This window comes from Medicago truncatula, chromosome 3 (assembly GCF_003473485.1).
Source record: "Medicago truncatula cultivar Jemalong A17 chromosome 3, MtrunA17r5.0-ANR, whole genome shotgun sequence".
Taxonomy (NCBI): Eukaryota; Viridiplantae; Streptophyta; class Magnoliopsida; order Fabales; family Fabaceae; genus Medicago; species Medicago truncatula.
In genome coordinates, this window is record NC_053044.1 from 29209533 (window position 1) to 29215532 (window position 6000).

Genomic DNA, 6000 nt, shown 5'->3' on the forward strand with positions numbered 1-6000 from the left:
AGCTAGATTAATTGTTTAAATTTATCATGTAATATAAGTAAAGTTTAGGAAAAAAAACAGATAAAATAAAAAATTAAAAACGCATATTCTACTAGTGTACTTTGAGATTCTTCATATTTTCAGGTTGACATTTTTTTTTTTTGAAAGAATATTTTCAGGTTGACATAAAGTCCATAAAAGTTACCTAGAGGTTGAAATTTAATTTCATGACATTTTTTCATGCATGTTTATGACATTTTTGTTAGAGGGCTTGTTTATGACATTAATATATGATATTTCACATAAAATTATAATTTTTTGACAAAGGAACAATTAATTATAATTTTTTTAAAGCGTCAATAACCCTAAGCTTTAGAGAGAGTTTTTTTTGTTTTGTTTTAGGAATGTTGAGAATATAGTGTTATTACCATTTGTTATTTTTTTATTACAAAGAGGACTTAACGTCCTGATGATGACGTATTTACTAATGGATCAAAGGAAGTTAAATTATTGAGTAAATTACACTATCCTTCCTTCAGAGATGCTTGAATTACACTCCCCTCTCCTCTTATGTTAAAATATACATTCCCCTCCCATGAAAAATATAATTAATAATTATCTCTCCTATAAGATGCTTGAATTACAACCCCCTCCCTTAATAATTAAATAGGGACTACACTTTAATCTATTAGCATAAATAAATATTTTTATAACATATATTAATTTTGAATCACCATTTAAAAAATATACATTCGTTTCTTTATAATCTAAATGTCAATAACAATTAAATTTAAATATTGTGTTATTAATTTTATAATTTAGAGTATAAAAATCATTTTTGAATAACCACACTTTATCGACTTTATTACTTTTTCACATATTTTAATTTTATTTTGGGTTATTTCATATTTTATAATCGGGTTTAAAACTATATGTTAATGAAATATTGAATAAAAATAGAGAAAGATTTGTATTCAAAATTTGATTATATTAAAATAAACCCGCAATATTATTTTTCTTCGAAGTATGGTAGATTACTTTTTTGTTAGATTATTAGAAATAAAAACAAATATTGATGGACTAAAGCGTAGATTTTAACTTAAGAGGGGAGAAGAATGTAATTCAAGCTTCTCTCAAGAGAGGGAAGTGAAATATTTTCTAATATGTTTTGAATAAGAGGGGTGGGAAGTGTATATTTTAACATAAGAGGGGAGGGGACTGTAATTCAAACATCTTTAAGAGGAGGGGAGTGTAATTTACTCTAAATTATTCAAAAATTACAATAAGACAACCCATAATTGTTCAAAAAAAAAAAAAGACAATCCACAAAGTAGCCAAGAAAAAAAATGTTGACTATTATTAATTTTATTCTATATACTCCCTTCCGTCATATTTATAAGAAACATTTGAGATTTTTTATTCACTGCATAAAGAATGTATTTGGTCTATATTCTACACCAAATACATTAATTACTCAATAAATTTAAAAAGTCAACTTTTTCTTATAAGCTTTAACTCATATAAGATATTTTGGATCAATTTGCTCAAAAATTTTGTATATAATGTAGCCTTGACACCCTCAATTTCATACTAGAATCGTTAAGTTGTCACTAACAAAAATAATTATGGCAATGTCAAAAGCAATATTAAGTGTGTTTCTTAGTACTCTTTTAATTTTCTCAACATTCACTCAAGATGTGAAGGCCTCAATTAACGGCTATCCGGTGGTATTTGGACGGAAGCAACTTAATGCTGCCCGAATTCCTGCTAACCCATATACAAGAGGCTGCGAGAAAATTAACCGTTGTCGCGGCGGCAATAATCCACCATCTAGAGATTTTTTGGTTACAAAAATTTTAGGGTGAGGGGATGGTGCCTCAGTCCAAGGCAGGGAAGATCTTCGGACTCAAAGAGCACTTACAAATTATAAGACTTTTTTTTTGAAGCAATGATATGACTTTTTTTTTTTAGATAAAAAAAAAAAAGGCATATCATTGCTTCAATGATATGACTTTGTATACATGACTTGTCATGCATACAATTACATGAATATATTATACATTCTGTATTACATCATTTCAATTAAATAAAACAAAGAATGTTGTTTCTAGGTATTAAATGTGTTTGCACTTTTCATTTCCAACTAGGTAAATATCCGTGCTATCGCACGATTTTGTTATAGTTATCATTGCTATGATAAGTATTCGTATAAATCTTATCTTTATATTTATTCCTAGCTAACACTCCAACGTTTTTTCCACGAGTTGTGGGCGTGTCTTACACCCTCTCAACGATGAATAATATTTGTCATAAAAAAATGTTATATATTATTTTTAGTATAATTTGTATTTTAGTTTCTTTAAAAAATTTATCACACTAATATAAAATGTGTAGATCCACCCCTGATTGACACTCCAATTATTATGCTCCAGCCTGTTGCTATCTTCGTTACTGAGATCATTACTCGCTAAGTTTTGTTTCTTGTGGTAATTAAATACAAGATAAGCAATTATGTTTATTTTATTTGAGTTTGTTTGTTAGGAACGTTGAAAACATACTTTTAGATTTGTTATGAATAGAGTAGTTTTCCACACTACATCGTTTATTAGGTATTGTTTGATGATAGAATAATCGGCATATGATTTATGACGATTGTTGTAAGTGGCGGAGCTAGAAAAAATTGTTTGGATGTGCCATCAAAAGTTTGACTAAAAAGCTCGGGTACTATAAAAAAAAAAATTACATAGTTTACTACTGCTATAAATTACGAATCTTTTTTTTTTATAGTACAACTCTTTATACTACACCAATCAGTGAGGACTTAGATTTATCGAACACTAAAATTGTGGTAAAATTGTTTAAAATCTCGCAAAATAGACCTATAGTCATAAATTTTTTGTACGTGAAATGTTTAAAATCTCGAAATAGCCGTTAATGCTTGTTGTTGTTGTTGCAGAGAGTTGATTGTACATGATCTGATTTCGTGTTGACCATCGATCTATTTTCCAAATTATAGACCCGTTTGGTGCTCACAAACGTCTATCGCTAATGGTGTTCGTTTATTATAAAGTGATTAGGGTTGGATCTACTGTGTTTTTATTTTTTTATGTATTACAATTAGGGTTGATTCACGTAACTTGACTGGGTCAGGTTTGATGTCTCCCAAGTTTTCAGGAATTTTTATCCCTTCTTTTGATAATATACATGAACAATTGGCAAAAGATTACAATAGGATTACAACTTAGTTGGGCACTATTCTTTTGACGATAAAAAATTGAAATATGATGTTTCAATAGATAAAAATATCAAATAACATCATTGAATTGAAATACCAACATGTGAAGTAGTTATGACCCAAAAAAATTAGCAATTTTACATCCCAAGTTACAAAAGGATGTTGATTTCACAGTAGCCCCAACCATAATTTAAAATTTTACATTCATTGAGATGTGCAGTGAGTAACCTACATCGTAAAGTTTGGAGATCTATTACTGCTGATGGGGTCATTTTAGTAATTTATTGGTGTTTTCCAGCAAACTATGAAGTGTCAACATCAATTTTCCTCCCTAAATTGACAACTTTGGGGCACCCATCCTTATCTTTCTTAAAACCTAGTTAAGATAAACAATTGGCTTAAATATGATTTTCATCCTTGTAATTTAATTTAGACTAGTTTTGATTTTCATCCCTGTAAAAAAAAAATTGTTTGAAAAAGGTCTCTAGCCCCACTTCCGATCTGATTTGGCATTGCTTTTGCCACGTGGCATGCCACATAATTGATTTTTTTTTTCAAAATTCTGAAAAATTCCTTTTTATTAAATTAAAAAAATTTAAAAATCATAAAAAAAATTCGGAAAAAAACTGTTAAAATTAAAATTTTGAAATAAAAAAGTGAAAATTAAATTTTTGAAAATTAATTCTTTTTTTTTTATTTGAATATTATATATTACATTTTTTTTCGAAAATACTGAAAATTATATTTTCAAAAGTTATAAATTTTGAGATTATATAATTTTAAATTTTATTTTTCTTCATATTTTAATTTTCAATCATTTATTTCCATATGTAAAAAAAAAAGTAATTTCCAATTTTTTCTTCATATTTAAAAAAATATTGGAATTTTTTTATGATTTTTTTTTCAGTTTTTTTAATTTTAAAAAATAAATTTCAGAATTTAAGAAATAATTTTTAAATTTTTAATGACATTGACTGCCATGTCAGTGTCACGTGGCAAAAGTTGCACAGTCAGCAACTGCCACTTGGTCAAATACCATGTCAGCAAAAAAGTGGGGTCAGAGACCTTTTTCAAACAAAAAATATTTTACAAGGATGTTTTTCAAAAAAAAAATTTTACAGGGATGTAAATCAAAACTCACTTAAATTACAGGGACGAAAATCATATTTAAGCCTAAACACTTATCCTATACGAAATTGAATATGATTGTAATTTGGTGATATTTTTAAACGTAAAAAACGCATTCTTGCTTATTTAGATGGTATAGTCCGAAGCCTTCTCCATGGTTCCCATGATAGGCTTATCAAGTTAAGAAACAATTTATGGAAGAAGTGCGTTGATATTTTTATTTGATTTTTTTGGTGTTAATCCAATGGTTCTAAAGCTAAAGCGGAGTTCGGTCAGGAGGTAAGTAAGTCTCAATAAGAATTGTTTCATCCATCGAATTCAGATTATCTTGAATAATTCGTCCATTCGTTTTTGGTGGAGTTCATCAACTACTTGAGTCAAATTGCTTAGTTGGTGAGTGCTGATATTCTACTTGAGGGAGAATCTTAGGTTTTATCAATCATATTAAATTTTAAATGAAACTTTTGCGTTTTAATAGATAAAAATCTCAAATAACATCGATGAATTAACCATTTTTCAGCATATTATAATGTTATCTACAACAGAATGTTGATTACACAGTAATCTCATAATCTGAAATTTATATTCTCTTTTCTTAAAGAGGTAAAGTGATCATTGAAACATGAAGGATCAAACCAGAATTTGTATCACTAGGCTACATGGCCATGGATAAAAAGATTGGCTTCAAAAAGGCATCATAAAATGCAGAAGTGAAACAACAAAACACAAGGAAAAAAATGAATGCATAGTTCCATATACCATATGCAAACAGTCACAAACCAGAAGTGAAATACATTATTGTCTGCATAGCAGTTCCAGCACAAAATAGATCGCACCTCGACACTCGTTATATTTCATTATAACAAAACTCGCGATACTCAAACCAAATCATCACAAAGCAATGCAAAACAAATGTATGTACAAGAAAAATTCATGCTGAATAATCAAAACCTCTAGGCACATACTGCAGGTACAATCGAAATTCAATCTCATGGAATAACCCCAAATTGAAAAGTAAAACGGCAATAATGTATGTATCTTGCAACTCATTCAGATTTCACGTGCCGCAGAACATCAATACAGGCTTCGCGTTACTCGCCAAAATCCTACAAGAAGCAAGCAGTTAGATAATGAAAAAGAAAGGCAAAACAGTAACCAAATATTTGAATCCTCATGTTAATGCTAAAGGATGATAGTTTGAATCCTCTAGTTGAGAAGTTTTTTTTGGAATCTCCTAATATCGGGCTGAAAAATAAATTTGAAGCAAGCAAGAATATCCTGAAGTAAAACCTCAAGCACCAATTAGAAAAATAGGTTAACTTGAAAGAGGTCGACGAATCGTGTGCGAATTTCACATCAGACATTCATGATTTAGGAAATCTATGATAACAATTGACGAGCACATGATGAAAAGAACTAGACAAAAAAATAAAAATAACAGAGTTTACGCATGAACCAAAACGACTAAAGCATCCAATTCACACAAAAATCGAAGAAAATCAATTGAATACTACGTAACAGCAATGAAATTGAAGAAAAAAAAAATGCAAAAAAATAATTTGGGAAAAAATTTGATTTCAAACAACTGAATCGGTTAAGCAATCCCACAATCTATTTCTAGTATTATAAATTAAACCAACAAGGCTGTAAAGAAGTGA